General features: G+C 38.1%; 1 long non-coding RNA gene across 1 annotated transcript in view; it reads left to right on the top strand.

Annotated features, from left to right (window-relative positions):
• Positions 1-6,609, top strand: part of LOC106082013 (uncharacterized) — a 167,496-nt gene extending 160,887 nt beyond the window's left edge. The window contains exon 3 of the long non-coding RNA XR_001220443.2: positions 6,445-6,609. This is a non-coding gene — a long non-coding RNA (uncharacterized LOC106082013). The remainder of the gene's footprint in view (positions 1-6,444) is intronic.
• Positions 6,610-23,431: the final 16,822 nt, after the last annotated feature.

Genomic DNA, 23,431 nt, shown 5'->3' on the forward strand with positions numbered 1-23,431 from the left:
CCTTTCATTTGAGCCCCATATTGAAATTAACGTTTAATGTGTTTGTTTGGGGGAGTTTCGGGGTTGGGGCGGCCCGATGGATACTTAGACTTAAAATTAAATATCATATTCGTATTCTACTCTCCAATACCTCTCAGTTGATACTTTTATTGTCCCGATCGGTTCACTTTTGATTTTGGGTCGTGTTTTTGGAGGATGGTCCGTCCTCATAAGGAGGAGGCCTATGTTTCCTTCCAGACATAATATGCGAAAATTTCGAGAAAATCGTTTTGCCAGACGTTCAACCAGAGTAGTTCTGGCTCAATTATGTTCCGGCAGATGCAGCCGCCTCAATTCCTACAGAGCAAGGATTGATGCCGACGTGCAAGATGTATGTCCCGATTGTAACCAGGGACCGCACGATACACGTCACCTGTTTAACTGCCCGGCCAGACCCACTCGACTCAGACCCAGATCCCTGTGGACGCACCCCATGTTAGTCGCAGACTTCCTGGGTCTTGACACTCCACAGAATCAAGCAGCCGAAAGATAGAACACAATAAACTGCTACAACAACAACAACAACTGTTTCCAACCTTCCAGTACGCTCTAAGCTAAATGAAGGCGTTGTTAAGTCACCTCAGCGACACTGTGCCATCTTGTGTGATAATCATTATAATTGACTTTGCTCTTGGCTTAAGTGCCAAATTGAAGAAACATGTTCATCGTTTAGGACTAACTTCGAGAGCACACCACATCTGCAACGCCCACTCCAACAGCCACCGCTGCGTCATACTTTCCTTAATCAAAAGAAACTTTGTAACTTTGCCATTTGTGGCAGGCGAGAAGCCTTCAAGGCATAAAGGAACAATTATTGACTTATTGTTCATATGCTCATATTTGTATTTCCTTTCGTTTATCTATTTTTGGCTTAAATTAAAGATGAAAGTCTTCTGCTTGATGCCACATGGAGTGCCATGGCTCTCTGCACCTTGTGGGACATGTGCCACAACAATCATTAAAGTCTTTATAAGAGCTGATGCCACAGCTTTCCAGGTCATGCATAAGGTGGTGAATTGTGAAAGACATGTGCCATAGTTAGACAAACTCATAGTCATAGGCATAGCAGTATTTGAAAATGTTTTAAGCCTTAAACGATCAAACAACCTGACCGAAGGACAGACGGATGCACAAATGGATTCTTGTCAGGCATATAATTTTTGAAAAATTCACTTAACTGAAAAAAATGTCACCAACAAATCACATTTCCTCCTAAGGACTCCATTCTACATTGTCCATTGGCTTGTTACGGCTTTTCTTCTTTTGAATATCTCCAAGGAAATTTTTAATATGGAAAACTACATTTGATGAAAAGTGTGCCCTCTGGCTGTCCAGCATAATGCATGAATGAATAAACTGGACATTGCTCTAAGAACATCTTACAGGCATTCTTTCATGTAACGTTTTTTTTTTAGTAGTCACTTGCTGGTTGCTACGACTTGTAAGGACTTGGAAGTCCTACAAGGAATTCTAAAATTCCATTTTATTGCTGAATTTTTATTGTTATGACAACAGCTAATCTTGATGAAGGCAGGCATTTAAGATATGTTTTTATTGCTTAAAGATGGAATTGCTTTGAAATGGATTGTAACAATTGTAACATTTCATCGTATGTGACATATGCATGTCCTGCAGGTTTGGTCCCTTTTCCATAGCAAACCCAAAACATGGTGGTGTAACATGTGCTGTTGATTGAAAAAGGATAAAAATATGTTGTTATTAGTACATCTATTATATAAAAAATAAATTGTTGCGATTTGTTTGTTAGTTTGTTTGTCGGTTCCATACGGAATCAAAAACGGTTTAAACGTTTAGGGTACTAAATTTTTTGATATCCGAAGGGGGGCGGACCCTCCCCCTTACCACAATTTTCAAAAACACCAGATCTCGGGATGGGTGCACTGATTTAAGCGAAATTTTGTATGTCACCTTCTGGTACCCCAAAAACCCGAAATTGGTAAAAAAAAAACTGTGGGGTCAAATAACCTGGGGGGACGCCCCATCCCAAAACCCATCCGAACGGACATGTTTACCGATTGGGACAATATGGGTATCAAATGAAAGGTATTTAAGAATAAAGTGCAAACTTGGCATAAGAATGGCACCCTATGTGTCGGGAGGTCCCCCACCCCCAAAAACTTCACCCAACCGGACACTTTAACCGCTTTGGTCAATATGGGTATCAAATGAAAGGTATTTTAAAGTAGAGTACACATCTGACATAAAAATGTATTTCTTGGTGTTTGAGGGGCCTCCCACCCCCACAAAAGCCCCTAGCAGGATATATTTTGCGATTTGGGCAATATTGGAGTCAAGTGAAATGTGTTTGATTGTAGAAAACGAATTTGATATCCAATTTTGGAGCCTAAACTGAACTAAACATAATGGGTGAAATAACCCATTTGACGTAGGAGGAAAAACGCCACCTAGACTTTAACGCAAATTTAAATGTCATATTCGTAATCTACTCCCTAATACCTTTCATTTGAGTCCCATATAGCCATGGTCAGCTAATATGCCCTTTTGGGAGTATTGAGGGTGGGCGCCCTTTATTACTTGGACCTAATATTTTATGCCATAATTGTAATCTACTGTCAAATACTTTTCATTTGAGTACCATATTAACATGAACTTCGAATATATCTATATAGAGGAGTTTGGGTACTTGGGGAGGGTGCTGAGTACTTGGACCCAAATTTTAATACGATATTCGTTTTCTAGTCTCCAATACCTTTCATTTGAACCCCTTATTGTACCCTTCGGACCACTTTCGGATATGGGTGGCATTTTTGGGGTAAAGGGGAGGGTCCGCCTCCATCCGATATTTACAAATTATATAGCCTATGTTTCCTTCCAAACAAACGTACACAATCTATGAAAAGAAAATCGGTTCAGCCAAGTCTCATACAGTCATAATTGGTCTAAAGTCGTTTTTGAGGGGTGGCGTGACCCCCTATACTTCGATCTGATTTTGTATGCCAGATTCTGAATCTACTCCCGAATACCTTTCATTTGAGCCCCATTTTGAAATGAACGTCCAATATTTGTGTTTGGGGGTAGTTATGGGGTTTGGGCGGCCCGATGGGTACTTAGACTCAAATGTTAATACCATATTCATATTCTATTCTCCAATACCTTTGATTTGATAACTATATTGTTCCAATCGATCCACTTTTGATTTGGGTTGTGTTTTTAGCATAAGAGGGAGGGTCCGTCTCCCTTCCGATACTGAAAAATTATATAGTCTATGTTTCCTTCCAGACCAACCTACACATTATGCGAAAATTTCGAGAAAATCGGTTCTGCCGTTTTTCAGTCTATACGGAACAAACAAATCCAGTCCCATATACCCGTGATTGGCTAATGTGCCCATTTTGGACGTTTTTGTGAGGGTGGGGTGACCCCCTATACTTCGACATGAATATGTATACCAGATTCGTTATCTACTCCCGCATACTTTTCATTTGATACCATATTGTGCTTATCGGTCCACCTTTGATTTTGGGTGGTGTTTTGGGGGTAACGGTGGAGGGTCCGCCCCCTTCCGTTATCAATTAATTATAAAGCCTATTCCTACTTCCTGACCATATTCGTAATCTCCTCCCGAATACCTTTAATTTGAATTCCATGTTGTCATGATCGTCAAATAAGCCTATTTAAAGTGGTTTTAGGGCTTGGGCGGCCCCACAGGTACTTGGACCCAACTTTTATTATGAAATTCGTACTTTAATACCTTTCATTTGAATTCCATACTGTCCCGATCGGTTCACTTTTATTATTGGGCAGTACTTTTGGGGTAAGGGGGAGGGTCCGCCCCCCTCCCGATATCAAAAAATTATATAACCTTTGTTTCTTTCCAGACCAACCTACATAATCTGTGAAAATTTTAAGGAAATCGGTTCTGCCGCTTTTGAGTCTATACGCAATAAACAAGAATTTTATATACAAGATTTTTATACCTTCCACCATAGGATGCGGGTTTACTAATTTCGTCATTATGTTTGTAATTACTCGAAATATCGAAGGAGTAAAGCCAGCCGCTTGAAATTTTGCACAAATACTTCCTATTAGTGTAGGTCGGTTGTGATTGTAAATAGGCCACATCGGTCCATGTTTTGATATAGCTGCCATATAAACCGATCTTGGTCTTGACTTCTTGAGCATTTAGAAGGCACAATTCTTATCCGATTGGAATGAAATTTTGCACTACGTGTTTTGTTCTAATATCCAACAACTGTGCCAAGTATGGCTCAAATCGATACATATCCTGATATAGCTGCCATATAAACCGATCTTGGGTCTTGACTTCTTGAGCCTCTAGAGGGCGCAACTCTTATCCGATTGGAATGAAATTTTGCATGAGGTGTTTTGTTATGATATATAACAACTGCGTCAAATACGGTTCAAATCGGTTCATAACCTGATATAGCTGCCATATAAACCGATTTTGGGTCATGACTTCTTGAGCCTCTAAAGTGCGCAATTATTATCCGATTTGAAGGAAATTTTGCACGAAGTATTTTGTTATGATGTCTAACGAATGTGCGAAGTATGGTTCAAATCGGTCCATAACCTGATATAATTGTCATATAAACCGATCTGGGGACTTGACTTCTTGAGCTTCTAGGGGGCGCAATTCATATCCGATTTTGCAGAAATTTTGCATGACGTATTTCAATATGACTTCCAACAACTGTGATAAGTATGGTACAAGTCGGTCCATAACCTGATATAGCTGCCATATAAACCGATCTTGGGCCATGATTTCTTGAGCCTCTAGAGTGCGCAATTCTTATCCGATTGAAATGAAATTTTGCACTACGTATTTCCTATAACTTTCAACATTTGTGCTAAGTATGGTTCAAATCGTTCATAACCTAATATAGCTGCCATATAAACCCATCCCAGATCTAAACTTCTTGAGCCTCTAGAGGTCGCAATTTTTATCCGATTTGCCTGAAATTTTTACGACGTATTTTATTATTACTTTCAACAACTGTGCCAAATAAGGCTCAAATCGGTTCACAACCTAATATAGCTGCAATATAAACCGATCGACGGATCCGGATCCACAGGTCTCCAACATATAACTTAATTGTGGTCCGAAGCGGATCGTATCTTGATAACGCTCTAATAGTAGAGCAAATATTTTCTTTCATCCTTTTTTGCCTAAGAAGAGATGCCGGGAAAAGAACTCGGCGAATGCGATCCATGGTGAAGAGTATATAAGATTCGGCCCGGCCGAACTTAGCACGTTCTTACTTGTTAATTCCACCGTAGCATGGGGTTTCACTAATTTAGTCATTCCCTTCGTGATTTATCGAAATATTGTTGTGAGACTTACCTACAAAGTATGTACGTCATATTGTTGATCATTTCGTTCATGATAAAAGTTTTTCTCATTTCTTTTCATTTTAAATCTGCCAACATTTATGCCAGTAACCTGGCTCACAACAACCTCGTTAAATTCAATCGAATAACAATAATAATATTTCATAACCTTCGATAAGTGTGATATGCAAACTAAAATTTCATCAGCATTGATTAAAATTAACATCCTGAGGACAGACAGATAGCCGGACACGGAAATCCGTGTGATGATACAAATGCACAAACTGAACTAACCACAAAGCCAGCCATATGGCCATACGTTTCCCAAACATGCTCCATCAAACACCATTAAGCCCAAGCCCAACCCCCACCAAACCAATGAAGGGTACTCATAAAACTGAGAAATATTGATTTTAAAATTTGTTGTGGTCACGTAGGCGTTAATTTTCTGGCCACAAAGTGTTTGCCGGTTACACAAACACTCTCACACATATAAATTTTCATAACTGGTCAATTTCCATATTCACATGCAGGACAAACACAGGGGGCTCGCTCCCATGGCCTTGGGTATGCTGTCAGCAAATTTTAAGCCCGCATAAATAGCGCGTGGCATATGAGATGCATAATTTCATAATACCACAAAGTGGACATTTGAAGCTTGAGGTTTTTTTTCATATTTTTTGTTGGTGTTGACGCCGCAGCAGTTGCATTCATGTTTGTTAATAATTTTCCTCATGGAAAATCATGCGTGAGTTCATAACTGCACGGAGTCAACCAACACATGAATGAATGATTGCAAATATTTGCTTAGGTTGCACCAAATTCTGAAATAGTGAGTCCCAGGCCATTCATGCGTGCAAACCCTCAGCTGACCAACTGTCCGTTCAGATTGTGAATCAGCGAATGCATTGCTGAATTCATTAAAAATCAAATTGACTTTGCAGCGTCTGTTTGTAGATCGTGTTTAATTCAAATAGAATTAAAATTAATTTCAACTTAAACATAATAAATTTTAATTTAATTAAATAAAAAAAAATAAATGACTTTTAAATCATTGCTCTTTTTTCTCTTCAGCAGGATTTGTGTTGCAAGGAATTGCACCCATGCTGGTTGAGTGCATAAATATGCCACTTTGTGTAACTTTTGTTTTTTAAGGCATGGTTGCACATTTTTACGTCTCGAAACTCTCGTCATTCAAGCAGAATGAAAAAGGGAAATTAGCTGAAAGGGTCGTCACATGAGCAAAGAAGGTAAGTGGATTTTTTTTTTTACGCCGTCATATAGGATTGATAAATAAAAACAAGTAAAAAGGCATTAAGTTCGGCCGGGCCGAACTTTGGATACCCACCACCTTGGGTATATATGAAAGGGGGGTTTCGTCACAATCTGGTGAAAATTGGATAACTTATGCATCCAAATTCGACACAGATATTGGTCTTATAAATATAAGTCACTGTTGAGTTTTGTATTTCAAATTTCAACAAAATCGGGTAATAAATATGAGCTTCAGACACTGAATCGGTCACATCGGTCGGCACATCGGTCCATATGACACCTATATTTAAATATAGTCCGATCTTTACCATATTTGGGTTGGATAGCAGGCGGCCTAAAACTGCTTACTGGTTAAAATTTCAGCAAAATCGGATAAAAACTAAAGCTTTTATTCGCTTCAGACCCTTTATCGGTATATCTGTCTATATGGCAGCTATATCTAAATATGGTCCGATCCAAACCATGTTTGGTACGGATGCCGGGAGAACTAAGACTACCCACTGTTTCAAGTTTCAGCGAAATCGGGTAATAAAGAGAACTTTTATGTGCCTTAGACCCTTTATCGGCAGATCGTTCTATATAGCAGCTATATCTAAATAAAGTCCGATCTGAACCACATTTGGATCCTATGTAAGGAGGTGTAAAACTACTCAATGTTTCAAGTTTCAGCGAAATCGGTTAGAAAATAAAGCTTTTATGGGCTTTAGACCCTTAATCGGGAGATCGTTCTGTATGGCAGCTATATCTACATATAGTCCGATTTGATCCATATTTAGGTCAGATATCAGGGGGGTTAAGATAACCCACTATTTCAAATTTCAGCGAAATCGGGTAATAAATAGAGCTTTTATGATCTTCAGACCCTTTATCGGGGATCGGTCTATATGACAGCTATATCTAAATATAGTCCGATATGGACCATATTTAGGTCAATGTTTAAAATTTCAGCGAAATCTGATGAAAAATAAAGCATTTATGGGCATTAAACCCTTTATCGAAAATCGGGCTATATAGCAGCTATAACCAAATATGGTCCGATTTGGCCCGTTCAAGAACTGAACCAGCGTGCATCAAAAAGACGTACCTGTGCCAAAATTTAGCTCAATATCTCAATTTTTGAAAGCTGTAGAGTGATTACAATAGACGGACGGACAGACGGATAGACCGACAGACACACGGACATCGTTAAATCGTCTTAGAATTTTACCACGATCCAAAATATATATACTTTGTAGGGTCGGAAATTGATATTTCGATGTGTTGCAAACGGAATGACTAAATGATATACCCACCCACCTACGGTGGTGGGTATAAAAATATTTAAAAAGTATTACAAATTTGTATAAACTAAAATATAAAACGAAAGCTGATTTACAACACAACACGGACTGTTAGTAGCAATGAGAATCTACGACTAAGTAAAACTCTCGCAATCGCGAGATAAAATAATATTGTCTGAAATTCGGACTATAATCTACCACGTATGTTAGAATATGTTGCAACGACAAACAGTGGGAGAAACCGATTTTTAAGGACACTTTTGTCTGCAAAATTCAAAAGGAACTGCTAAGATCCCTATTCGTTTCTTTTCTTAGAATTTGTTCAATCTAGAAATTTTTAGCACTATCCAGCAAAAAAGAGTTTTGAAAATCGAACCACAATGAAGATTCGGCAGCCGGACCCTCCCCCTTACCCAAATTTTCAGAAACGCCAGATCTCGGAGATGGGTGGTGCGATTTAACCGAAATCTTTTGTGCCCCCATATAGTACCCTAAAAATAAAACTTTGGTATCCAAATTTCGGATGGGGTAACTAGGGGGGCTGCCCCACCCTAAAACCTACGAAAACATATATTTAAACCAATCACGACAATATGTGACTCAAATGAAAGTTATTTAGGATAAGAAAACGTATCTGATATCCAATTATCGGACCAAGTGCTAGGAGTACTACCCCAATCCCCAAAACACCCCTAAATCGGACATATTTACCGACCATAGCAATATGGGACACAAATGAAAGGTATTTTGCCAGTAGAATACGAATCTGATATCCAAATGTGGGACCACGTTTCTGGGGGTCCACCCCTTTCCCAAAACACCCCCCAAACAGGACTTATTTACTGACCATGGGAATATGGGGCTTAAATAAAAGGTATTTGAATGTAGAATACGAATCTGATATCCAAATATGGGACCAAGTGTTCGGAGGGTCGCCTCTCACCAAAAACATCCCCTAAAGGGGACAAATTTACGACCATAGCAATATGGGGCTCAAATGAATGGTCTTTGGGAGTAAAGCACGAATTTGATATCAATATTCGGGAAGAGTGTCTATGGGGCCACCCCACCCGCACAACACCACACAAATAGCAAGTATTTTCTGTCTATTGCAATATGAGGTTCAAATAAGAGGGCTTTTAAAGTGGGACAGGAATCCGATATATTTTCAAGGCCAACTCACTAAATGGCCGCCCATTCCACAAAACACCCCCAAGCCAGTCATGTTTGCCGACTATGGAAATATGGGGCACTAATTAAAGGTATGTGGGAGTAGACCACGTATCTGATATCAACATTAGGGGCCAACTGTCTAGCGGACGTCTCACCAACATATCAACCCCCAAGGAGGACGTATTTGCTCGCCAAGTCATTTTGGGTCTTAAAGAGAGTGGAACTAAATATTCATAGTTTTTAGATCCAATACCCCAAACCGGACATATTTGCTGACTTTTGCAATAAGGAGTTTAAATGAGAATAGGAAACGAATTTGATATCCTATTTTGAGGACAATGGCAATATGGGGTTCAAATAAATGATATATAGATATATGAGAATAGAGCACGTTGCTGATATATTTTCCGGGCTTAGTATTTGGGGGACCACCCCAATCCCCAAAACATCCCTAAATCAGGCATATTTACCCACCATATCAATGTGGAGCTTATATGAAAGGTTTTGGGGGGGGGGGGGTAGAGCAACAATTGATACCCATTTTCGGGACCAATTTTCTGGGGGTCTACCCCTTTCCCAAAATACCCCAAAAACAGCAATTTTTTACTGACCATCGCAAAATGGGGCTCAAACAAAAGTATTTGGGAGTAGAATACGAATTTGATATCCAAATGTAGGACCATGTATTTAGGGCATCAACCCTTCCCCAAACACCCCGCAAAGGGTAAACATTTTTCGACCACGCCAATATGTGGATCAAATGAAAGGTATTTGAGATTAGAAAACGAATTTGATAACCTAATTTGGGGCCATGTGTTTGGGAGACGCCTCATCCTGTAAACTCCTCTTAAGTCAATGACAATATGGGGTTTAAATAAATGGTATTTGAGAGAAGAGCACGATGCTGATATTTTTCAGGGCCAAGTATCTGGAGGACCACCTCTCCTCTGAAAACACCACTAAATCAGACATCCTGAGAATATTGGGCTGGAATGAAGTATTTTAAGAATGGAGTACACCTTACATCCAAACTTAAATTCGTAGACCAATAAAGATCATGTGGGATTCAGATAAAGGCACTTATATTGTTAAACTGTTAGTCCAGCGATATACTATTTTCGTAGCATGGTATTTCACTAAAAGCTCTTTAATTGTCGAAAATAAATATTCCAAGGAAACTTTTGTTACATATAAACTAAAAGAAGGCGCAGCGGAGCGGGCCCGGGTCACCTAGTATATATATATACTTTATGGGGTCGCAGGTCAATATTTGGTGGTGGGTATTAAAATCGGATATCCATTTGTGGTATCAGATGTATTAGGGGCTTCGAATATACGAGTGAAAAGTGTTAAGAGTGTACCTGTTTTCTCCGATGAGTGCAATTCCCGAGTCTTAGTAACCGGTGAAGAATACGTGACACATGTGACAGATCTTAACAGGGCTAAAAGGGAGGCCCTGAGATATATATTTGGTGCCAGGAGGCCACCGTAGCACAGAGGTTAGCATGTCCGCCTATGACGCTGAACGCCTGGGTTCGAATCCTGGCGAGACCATTAGTAAAAATTTTCAACGGTGGTATTCCCCTCCTGATGCTGACAATATTTGTGAGGTACTCTGCCATATAAAACTTCTCTCCAAAAAGGTGTCGCACGCCGTTGGGACTCGGCTATAAAAAACTTGTATCGGACTGCACTCATTGATATGTGAGAAGTTTGCCCCTATTCCTTAGTGGAATGTTCATGAGCAAAATTTGCAATTTTGCCATTGGTAACACTGATACTTGGTCCTTTTTGGTTATGTTGTTGAGTTGAGTCCAATCCATCCACCTGTACAGTAAGAAACTGGATAAGGGACAAGGTTGAGACTACAATTACTTACAGTTAGCCTTCTTAGCGGGCTGGCGCCTAGACTAACAACTGTACTAGAAAGCAATATAACGGCCCTTCGCTGGACTTTCAGATTGAATTAGGCATAGTTGACAGGACATTTGCGATAGTTACCTACTCTAGTGCTTCAGAAAAGGCGGATTGGGTTAAGAGACCATAATATAGATATTTAGAGATGGAGATCATTTTAGCCGGGAGTATCAACAGTACGAACATCTGTATATTTAGCGGTAATCATACAGCGCTAAAGGCCATCTCTGGTACCATAAATCGACCAGCGATAATTATAAATCCACCTTATATGAGAATCCACCCATGAACATTCATTTAAGGAACTGGGGTTATTTCTCTCATTATCGATCAGTGCAGTTCGATTAAAAACCAGGCCCAATGATAAAGAGCTTTCTTTTTTTATGCCGAGTGGAAACGGCGTGCTGCACCACTTGGTAGAGATGATCTTAGCAATTCGCCTTTTAAATAAGTAAAATAAAGGGTGATTTTTTTGAGGTTTGGATTTTCATGCATTAGTATTTGACAGATCACGTGGGATTTCAGACATGGTGTCAAAGAGAAAGATGCTCAGTATGCTTTGACATTTCATCATGAATAGACTTACTAACGAGCAACGCTTGCAAATCATTGAATTTTATTACCAAAATCAGTGTTCGGTTCGAAATGTGTTCAAATTTTGACAAATTTTGTTCAGCGATGAGGCTCATTTCTGGTTGAATGGCTACGTAAATAAGCAAAATTGCCGCATTTGGAGTGAAGAGCAACCAGAAGCCGTTCAAGAACTGCCCATGCATCCCGAAAAATGCACTGTTTGGTGTGGTTTGTACGCTGGTGGAATCATTGGACCGTATTTTTTCAAAGATGCTGTTGGACGCAACGTTACGGTGAATGAACACATTTCGAACCGAACACTGATTTTGGTAATAAAATTCAATGATTTGCAAGCGTTGCTCGTTAGTAAGTCTAATCATGATGAAATGTCAAAGCATACTGAGCATCTTTCTCTTTGACACCATGTCTGAAATCCCACGTGATCTGTCAAATACTAATGCATGAAAATCCTAACCTCAAAAAAATCACCCTTTACAAATAAACTACCTTCAACTAAATTTTACGCCACATAAAGGTTAATTTTCATAACGAATTGCTTCATATCCACGCATTTTATAATTTCCCAAAACACTTGAATCCTACATGAACAGGAAGCCATCATGCGTCTCCTGCATAACAGCAAAACAAACATTGGCTGTGGGGAAAGACTTTCGTCTTGCTCAAAGTTAAGCATTATTAGCCATTGGAACGTGTATGTGGAGCGTGGAGCGTTAACTAACACTTGAAGGCGTTTCTCAACGTTAAACGAAAAGAGTTAAAAGTCAAAAGCCTGCAGGGATTTCCATTTCAAAATAAAACACAACAACGCAGCACAAAAAACATGGAAGCGTTTTTTGAATACCAAATAAAAGAAGGATAAAAAAACTTTCAACAGGACAAGATGAAGGGGGTAACAACAGCAAAGATCCTTTAAGGATGGTGGAATGAGTTTTTTTTTTTTTTTTTGTTCAACGTTCCACGCCACAGAAGGTGATGAGACGAGTTTGTTGTTGTGGCAAGATTATTTAAAATTATTGCGTGAAATGAAAGTTTTTTATTTCCTCCATGCAATGCCTTCTCCACATGTTGGTTGAATTCTACATTTATGTGTGGTGGATAAGTTGGAAGGGATTGTTGCAAAGAATTCAAAAAAGAAAAAAAATGTAAACGGGTTATGAATCCTTTGGCTGCTTTGCTTTCCAAAACCCCTTTCGCAATGCAGGACACGTTTTACATGTTGCAATTGTTTCGACGCTATCGCTAGAACAGAGCAGGCCATATCCTTGCCATGCTAAACCTTTTTTTCTGGTGGCTGAGAAATAGCTAAGAGTTTACATTTCGCTATTCCTGGAACTTCTATTTTTGGTTTTGATTTAAAAAAAAAATAACAGCTCCTTACATGGATTTGCCATTGTTGATTGCCTCATTAGATATGAACTCATCCAGAAGTTACAAGAACGCCTGCAAATCTAGACTGCTAAAGAAAAACAATCTCTAGTAAAAAGGGTGCAAAAGGAACGTGTGCCTGCGAAAAACATTAGCGTTATCATCCCTTTTCATCCCATCTCATGCATGCCAACTGAATTGAAATCGATTTTCCTAGGCGATTTTATTGCAGATATTGGCAAACGTTTGGCATTCCGCTTCGATTTGTTTTATGGGATTTTAAAATTTTTATGATCACATTTTAACACGTTTTATGGTGGTAAATGGCATTTGGCGGTAAGATGATGGTGATGTTAACCGAGCTGAAAAAAATTTGCTGGCATAGGCCGACTTTATGAATGGCGGGAATGAGTTGATTACACGTCCATAATCGTTGATTCCTACATATGTTATGAATTGGAAATATGAAGGGAGGGTCTTAATGAAGAGCTGTGGGACTGAGGCAAGATAGTAAGCGATAGGAATAGCACTTAAGGAACAACGTAACACTTGTTTCTCATAAACAAATTTTTCGTAATATTTACCCTTACGAAGAATTTTTCACAAAATTTTTCCAACATGTCCATGAAATTATCTCAAAAGACAAATTTTAAGTGAAATTTTCTCTAAAGAAAAAAATCCTTAGATTTTCTCCTAAAATTTAATTTTTTTTCATGGAAAAAATTTTATGAAATGTTTGTTCAAAAGCGAAAATGTCCATTATTTTCTTTCTACATGCAAAAATTTCATAAAATATTCCCTAAAAAATTGTCTTTTAATTCTCCCGGTAGATCGCATTTGTCGAGTTCTTGGCGCTTTAGACAAACAAAGAATAATGAATAAAAACTGTTATTAGAGCTGTATCAAGTTATAGTTCGATTCGGACCATAAATGAATTGAATGTTGAAGCCCATATTAAAAGTCATTTGGAAATATTTCAGTCCATTCAGATAAGAATTGAGCCTTGTGGGGGTTCAAGAAACAAAATCGGAGCTGTATCAAGCTATAGACCGATGCAGACCATATTGCACATATATGTTGAAGGTCATGGGAGAAACCGTTGTACAAAATTTCTGCCAAATCATATAAGAAATGCGCCCTCTAGCGGCTCAAGAAATCAAGATCCAAGATCGGTTTATATGGCAGCTATATCAGGTTATGCACTAAATTGAACCATACTTAGCATAGTTGTTGGAAGTGGTACCAAAACAACACGTGCTAAGTTTTTATTCAAATCGGATGAGAATTGCGCCTCGTTCAGGCTCAAGAAACCAAGATCCAAGATCGGTTTATATGGCTATACCAGATTATGCACTAATTTGAACCATACTTAGCACAGTTGTTGGAAGTTATACCAAAACAACACGTGCAAAATTTCAGCCCAATCGGACGAGAATTGCGCCCCCTAGAGGCTCAAGAAGTCAAGACCCGAGATCGATTTATATGGCAGCTATATCAAAACATGGACCGATTAGGCCCATTTATAAGCCCAATCGACCTACACTAATAAAAAGTACTTCTTCTAAAGTTAGCGTGCTTTCGACAAACAGACGGACGCACATGGCTAGATCGACTTTAAATGACATGACGATTAAGAATATATATACTTTATGGGGTCTCAGACGGATATTTCGAGGTGTTACAAACAGAATGATGAAATTATTATTCCCCCATCCTATGGTAGAGGGTATATAAATGAATTTGTGTTTGTTTGTGTGTTCCGTATAGATTTTCTTAAAATTTTTACAAATAATGCATTATAGACCCATGGTGAAAATAGGGTACTTCATTTTTTGATATCTGAAAGGGGGGGGGGGAGCCTAATTTTCAAAAACACCAGATCTCGGAGATGGGTAAGGTGATTTAAGCAAAACTTTATTTGCATACTTACAGCAGCCTAAAAAAAATGGTGCCTAAATCTGGGGTGGGGTACATAGGAGGGCCGCCGACCCCCAAAACCCGCCAAACGGATATATAGACCAATTAATATAATATGGGTATCAAATTATAGGTTTTTGAGAATAGAAAACTAATCTGATATCCAATTGTGGGACAAAGTGTTTCGGTTCATCCCACCCACAAATAACCCCTCAAATCGGCCATATTTACCGACCATGGCACTATGGGACTCAAGTGGCACTTAGGGAGCAGAGTAAGAAATTGATGCTCACTTTCGGGATAAAGTTTCTGGGGTCCATCCCTTCCCCAAAACATCCCCCAAGAGGACTTATTTACTGACCATGGCACTATGGGGCTCATGTAAAAGGTAGAATAGAAATCTGTTATTCAAATGTGGGACTGATGGGGCGCAGTTTTGAAAAGGCAAAATTTTCATGAAATTTTCTTTAATACCAAACTTTTTATAAAATTTTCTCTAAGCTAAATTTTTTATAAAATTTTCTCTAAGCCAAAATTTTCATGAAATTTTAACTAATACAAAATTTCAACGAAAAAACAAACTCAAAAATGTTTCTTTAAAGAAAAAATTTTCTTTAAAACCAGTAAAGAAAGGCTAAAATCGGGTGCAGCCGACTATGTAATACCCTACACCACCGAGTCTACCTACAACTTTTAATAAATGGAACCTATGTCTAAATCTTGTCAGACTTACCATGGGATTCCAAATCCTGGCTACCGCAGTTTTAAAAGCGAATATCAGCTAAAAATTTATATGGGAGCTACATATAAATCTAGACCGATTTTGATACAATTTCACACTCATATTGGGATGTCAAATAAAACACCTCATGCTAAATATTGTAAAGATCGGGCCAAAAATGTGGCTTCTACAGCCTTGAAGGCCATATCGACGGAAAGATATATATTGGAAATATATCGAAATCTGATCCGATTATGATGAAATTTTGTAAACATGATGGTACCTTCTTAATAGAATACATCATGTAATAAATTTCGGGCTAAAGTTATAGATACTAAAGATTTAAAAGGCCACATCGGAAAAAAATCGCTTCGTACCAAATGTTGTAAAGATCGGACCACAATTGTGGTACCCATAATAGACCATATTAGATGAAAAATATATAAGAGCTATATCTAAATCTGCCCCGATTTTGATGAAATTTTGCACACGTATTATGCGTCCAACTTGCCTAACCTTTATAAGTTCCATGCTATGCTTTAAATTTAATTCAAATTTATGCTTTGAATATGATCTCGAGCTGGAATAGGTTTGAAAAACCACGTATAGATTTTTAAAGATCGGTATTAAAGAGCGCAAGCTGACAGATATGATATTTTCTCCAAAAGACTAAGTTTCCAATAAACTTTCTCAAACGAAACAGGTGAAATGGCATTAAGTTCGGCCGGGCTGAACCTGGATACCCACCACCTCGGGTATATATGTAAATTCCCTTTCGTCACAATCCGTTGAAAATTTGATAACTTATGCACCCAAGTTCGGCACGGACATTGAGTGGTATAATATATATGTCACTATTCAATTCTTAGAACAAAATATTGGTCTTTTTGGCATATATATCCAATTGTAAACCGATCTGAACCATATTAAGGTCGGATAACGTGAAGCTCAGAAATACTCACTGTTTAAAATTTCAGCGAAATAGGGTAATAAATAAAGCTTAAATGGCCTTCAGTCCCCTTATCGACAGATCGGTTCCGATCGAAATCGGATAAAATTAAAGCTTTTATGGCCTCCAGACCCTTTATCGGGAGATCGGTCTATATTACAGCTATATCTAAATATAGTCCGATCGGAACCATATTTAGGTCAGATGTCGGGAGGCTTAAAATAATCCATTGTTTTAAATTTCCGCGATATCAGGTAATAAATAAAGTTTTTATGAGCTTCAGATACTTTATCGGGAGATCGGTCTATATGGTAGCTATATCTAAATATAGGCCGATCTGAACCATATTTAGGTCAGTTATCGGGAAGCCTTAAACTACTCACTGTTTCAAATTCCAGCAAAATCGGATGATCGGTCGAAGCAATTTTATCGGGAGATTGGTCTGTTTGGTAGCTATATCTAAATATAGTCCGATCTGAACCATATTTAGGTCAGATGTTAAGAGGCCTTAAACTACTCACTGTTTCAAATTTCAGCAAAATCGGATGAAAAATAAGGTTTTATGGGCATTAGACTATTCTATATCTATATAGCAACTATATCCAAATATGGTCTGATTTGGCCCATTCAAAAACTTAAACCGCGTGCATCAAAGAGGCGTATCAGTGCTAAATTTCAGCTCAATATCTCAATTTTTAAAGGCTCTAGAGTGATTGCAATAGACCGATAGATAAACGGACATCGTTAAATCGTCTTAGAATTTTACGACGATACGAAATATTTTTGCTTTGTAGAGTCGGAAATTGATAATTCGATGAGTATACCCTCTATCCTACGGTGGTGGGTATAAAAATGTTTATTAAATTTTCTCTTTAGAACAAAATTTCCTTAAAAGTTTCCCAAGGACTTTTTTAAATAAAAAATGTTCCCTAATTTGTTTCTAAGAATTTTTTTTTTGACAAATACTATTCGACATTACTATGTATGGACACATTTGCTGGTGTATCAACCACACTTCAAAAGCCAAAATTTTCCTCTAAGAAACCTTTTCACGAAATTTTCTCTAAAAACAAAATTTCCATGAAATTTTCTTTAAAAATATTTCCACGAAATCTTCTCTAAAAACAGAATTTCAAGAAAATTTTCTTTAAAAATATTTCCACAAAATTTTCTTATAAACAAATTTTTCATAAAATTTTTTCCTAAGAAAAAACTTTTTTTTTTAACTCACTCTGAAAACAAAATTTTAGGGAAATTTTCTCAAAAAAATAAATTGGAATGAAATTTTTTCTAAGGACAATATTTTTACGAAATTTTTTTCTAGAGCAGCATTTCGCTAAAGATTATTAAGATTGATTATTTTTACTTGTCACAATCGATTCAACATCTTCAAATACTTTAAACCAACTGCTCCCAAAGGGACCTACTCACAGCCCCAGGTAATAATAAATTCGTAACGTCGGAATAATTTATGCACTCGGTTTGACGTTAATGTGACCTAAACAGACTTAAATGCCAACAGATAAGACATATGAGAGTATATTATTTACATAAGACATAACATATATCATATACATAACCCACATGCAACCTTTAACATGCTTGTGTGTATAGGTAGGTGCTTGTATTGATGTGTGTGTGTGTGCGTGTGTTAGTAGTGGCAGATTACATCTCATGTATCATTTTATACGGTTTGTTGATTCCATTTACCCTGTCTGCAACATATGAAGACATTATCCTTTTGCCTGTAACATCTCTGCGTTTATCATTGGCTGTTGCTATGCTCTGCTAAAAGGACATAAATGAAGAAAATATACAAAAAAAAGTCTTCCCCTTCGTGTCTGAGTACAGCAAATATATTTGGGTGTTGCAAATATTTACTTGGTGAAAAAGGGGAGAAGACAAAGGTGATGCAAGAGTGTTGGGTTCCACTTGACTAACCTTCTATAAGGCGGACCATCAAGCCGCAGAGTAGCGATAAGGTAACCAAAGAAGAAGGAAATCTCTTTCTTCACACGACCATTATCCTTTTGTTCTGGTATTTATTTTCGAAAGGGGGAGGTAAGGGGACCCTTTGAATGAACATTCATTTGCCTCACACATCATTAATCATATCCAATGGAACGATTTTCTTACCATCCATAAACCAACCAAGGATATGGATGGTTGGGTGAGCCACGGTAAGAGGAGGAAATGTGTGAATGTTATCGAGCAAAGTCTATGAATTTTTATTTGCTTTTTTGTTTATCGTTTTTGCTTTTCCTCACCCTTCAGTGGGCGGAGGGAGACATTACAACGCGTTAAATTTATTGTTAAACGTTTGAATTTTTATTTGAATATCCACCTACTGCTTTTTGTCCTTTTTACGATTTAGGTTTGGAATCCACAGGTTAGTGAGTTGATATTAAATGTGGTACTCGTATTGTTGTTATTGGAGGTAGTGGTATTTGAGCAATTTACGAACCCAGAAAAAAAAATAATTAGAAAACCTAATAACAAATATTTAAACATAACATTTGCATTTGAAAAATAATTTTGTTATGGACCATTTACAGCACAGTGCTTAAAGAAGGGATGGAAGAAACAAAATGTTGCATTATTAACAAAACAAGTAAAAGAGTGATAAGTTCGGCCGAGCAGAATCTTATACACCCTTCATCCTGGATAGCATTTGTAAAGTTCTTTGTCCGATATCTCTTTATAGGCAAATAAAGGACATTGGATAAGAATTGCTGTGATATATCCAGTTATGAACCATAGAAGAAGTCACATTGCAAAATTTCAGCCAAGTCGGATAAGAATTGCGCTATTTTATGGAAACCATATCCGGTTATGGACCGGATCATATTTGGTACGCATGTTGAAGATCATAGAAGAAGTCGTTGTACGTTGTGTAAATTTCAACCATATCGGATAACACTTGCGTTCTCTTGAAACTTAAGAAATCAAGATCCGGGACCGGTTTATATGGGGGTTATAACAGGTTATGATCCGATTTAGACCATACCTAACCCACAGTTCTTGCTAGTCACAACAGAACACCTCATGCAAAACTTCAGGCAAATCAGATAAGAACTGCGCCCTCAAGAGGCTCAAGAAGTCAATATCAAGGATCGGTTTATATGGCAGCTATATCAAAATATGGACCGATGTAGCCCATTTTAAACCCCAACAGACCTACACTAATAGAAAGTGTTCATGCAAAATTTCTGGCACTTAGAAGTATTCCTTCTATGGTAAGCGTGCTTTCGTCAGAGAAACAGACGGACGGACGGACATGGCTAAATGGACTTAGAATGTCAAGACGATCAAGAATATATATACCTTGTTGGGTCCCAGATAAATATTTCAATGTGCTACGAACGGGATGACGAAATAAGTATGCCCCCATCCTATGGCGGAGGGTGTAAAAATGCAGTTTTGCAATATAATAAAGACTTTTAATAAAATATTTGCTAAATAAAACAAGTAAAAGAGTAAAAAAGTTCAGCCGGGCCGAATCTTATATACCCTCCACCATGGATCGCAAATGCCAATTTCTATGAATGACTTTTTAATATATTGGGTTGCCCAAAAAGTAATTGCGGATTTTTTAAAAGAAAGTAAATGCATTTTTAATAAAACTTAGAATGAACTTTAATCAAATATACCTTTTTACACTTTTTTTCTAAAGCAAGCTTAAAGTAACAGCTGATAACTGACAGAAGAAGAATGCAATTACAGAGTCACAAGCTGTAAAAAAAAAATTTGTCAACGCCGACTATATGAAAAATCCGCAATTACTTTTTGGGCAACCCAATATATTAGCCGAACCCGCTCCGCTGCGTCTTCTTTAAGTCTCTCCACATTCGCTCTGAATGTGGATATCAAATTCGTGCTATATAGCCTATGACGCTGAACGCGCTCGAATCCTGGCGAGAACATCGGACAAAGCGGGGTTCCCCTCTTAATGCTGGCGACATGGTCATGTAAAAAATGTTCCCCAGAGAGCTGCGGGACGCCGTTCGGACTCGGCTATAAAAAAGAACCCTAATCATTAAGTTTTAACTTGAATCGGAAAGCACTCATTGATGTGTGAGAAGATTGCCCCTGCTCGGTTCCTAGTGTTTTTAAAAATTTAGGGGATGGATGGCACCTCAGACATTTCGACTCAAATATGGATATCAAATTCGTGCTCCATTCCCATATCCCTTTAATTTGAGCCCCATATTACCATGGTCGGTAAGTTTGAACCATTTGGAGGGTCCTTTGGATCTGGGGTGGCCACCGTTACTTTGCCCTGAAAATGTATATCAAATTCGTTCTTTACTCCTAAATACCGTTGACTTGAGCTCCATATTGCTATAGTTGGAAATGAAGTTCAGTATGGAGGGTAATTTAGGGCGTTTGGATTGGAATTAAAATTCGTTTTCTAATTGGATATTAAATTCGTTTTCTACTCTCAAATACCTTTCATTTGAGTCCTATATTGTCATAATGGTTCAATTAACCCATTTAACTTATCCTTAGAAGGAACCCAAATTTTAATGTCAATTTCGTAATCTACTCCCAAATACCTTTCATTTGAGTCCCATATAGCATATGATCGGCTAATATGCCCATTTAGGGGTATTTGGGGGTGGGCGACCTCCCTTTAGCTGGACCTAATGTTTTATGCCATATTTGTGATCGACTGCCTAATACTTTTCATTAGAATCCCATATTGACATGAACTTCGAATATATCTGTTTAGAGGAGTTATGGGGTTGTATGGGCCCGGGTACTTGGATTTTTTAATACAATATTCGTTGTCTGGTCTCCAAAACCTTTCGTTTGATACCCTTATTGTGCCCATCTGACCACTTTCGGATATGGGTGGCGTTTTTGGGTTAAGGGGGAGGGTCCGCCTACATTAGATATCGAAAAATTTTATTGCCTATGTTTCCTTCCAGACCAACCTAAACAATATAACAACATTTCGAGAAAATCGGTTCTGCCGTTTTTCAGTCTATACGAAACAAACAAATCGAGCCCCTTATACGTGATTGGCTAATATGCGCATTTTGGGCGTTTTGTGGGGATGGGGTGACCCCCTATACTTTGACATGAATTGGGTTGCCAGATTCGTTATCTGCTCCCGCATACTTTTCATTTGATACCCATATTGTCCTTATCGGTCCACTTTTGATTTGGGTGTTTTTGGGGTAACAGTCCGGCCCCTTCCGATATCAACAAATTCTAAAGCCTTTTCCTACTTCCTGACCATATTCGTAATCTACTCCCGAATATCTTTCATTTGAGTCCCATATTGTCATGATCGTCAAATACAACTATTTTAAGGGGTTTTGGTGCTAGGTTGGCCAACCAGGTACCTGGACCCAATTTTCATTATGAAATTCGTACTCTACTCTTGAATACCTTTCATTTGAAAACCATATTGTCCCGATCGGTTGACTTTTATTTTTGGTTGGTACTTTTGGAGTAAGGGGAAGGGTCCACCCCCTCCCGATATCAAAAATTATATAGCCTATGTTTCCTTCAAGGCCAACCTACACAATTTGAAAATTTCAAGGTATTCGGTTCAGCCGTTTTTGAGTCTATACGGATCAAACAAACAAAAATTGAATTTTGTATATAAGATATGAGCAACATCAAGTTATAGACCGATATCGACCGTACTTGTCATGGCTGTAAGAAGCCATAGAAAAATATCACCTCCAAAATTTCAGACAAATCGATTTTTATGGCAACTATATCAGGTTATAAACCGATTTAGACCAGGCATTGTTGTTGGAAGTCATACCAAATCGACCTATGCAAAATTGTAGTCAAATCGGATTAGAATTGCACCCACTAGAAGCTCAAGAAGTCAAGACCCAAGATTGGTTTTTATGACAGCTATATTAAATCATGGACCAAACTGTTCCATTTTCCATCCCAACGACCTACACTAATAAGAAGCATTTGTGCAAAATTTTTAACTTTACTCCTTCGAAAGTTAGGGTGTTTTCGATAGAGGGACGGACGGACATGGCCAGATCGCCTTAAACTGTCATGACGATCAAGAATATATATACTTATAGGGTCTCAGGTCAATATTTCCAGGTGTTATAAACGGAATGACTAGATTAGTATACCCCCATCCTATGGTGGTGGGTATAAAAATGTCAGGGAATTTTTTTTTAAAAGCGTAATGGGGTATACTAATCTAGTCATTCCGTTTATAACACCTGGAACACCTGAGACCCTGTAAGTATATATATTCTTGATCATCTCGATATTCTAAGTCGATCTAGCCATGTCCATTCGTCCGACCGTCCGTCCGTCTGTCGAAGTTACAATAGCGGTCGAACGCATAGAGCTAGCTGCAAACATTTTGCACAGATACTTCTTATTGATGTAGGTCGGAGGGGAATGCAAATGGGCCATATCGGTTCAGATATGGATATAGCTCCCATATAAATTGCTTCTTCGAATTGACTTCTTGAGCTGCTTGAAGCTGCAAGTTTTTACCGAAAGGGCTGAAATTTTACATATAGTGCTCCAAACCAAATATGGTCTGAATCGGTCTATAAGCTGATAAAACTCCGATATATACCGATCTTCCGATTTGACATCTTGAGACCCTAAAAGTCGCAGTTGTAATCCGATTGAGATGACATTTTGCACGTAGGGTTCTGTTATGTCTTTCAACAATCGTGACAAGTATGGTGCAAATCCTTTGTGTAAACTTTTACCAGAATCCATGGTGGTGGGTTTTCAAGACACGGCCCGATCGAAATTAACACGCTTTTAGTTGTATCAAAATGATTTTGTATACATTTTTATACCCACCACCGTAGGATAGGGGTTTATTCATTTAGTTATTCCGTTTGCAACACATCGAAATAT

The sequence above is a fragment of the Stomoxys calcitrans genome, chromosome 4 (genome assembly GCF_963082655.1).
Source record: "Stomoxys calcitrans chromosome 4, idStoCalc2.1, whole genome shotgun sequence".
Classification (NCBI taxonomy): Eukaryota; Metazoa; Arthropoda; class Insecta; order Diptera; family Muscidae; genus Stomoxys; species Stomoxys calcitrans.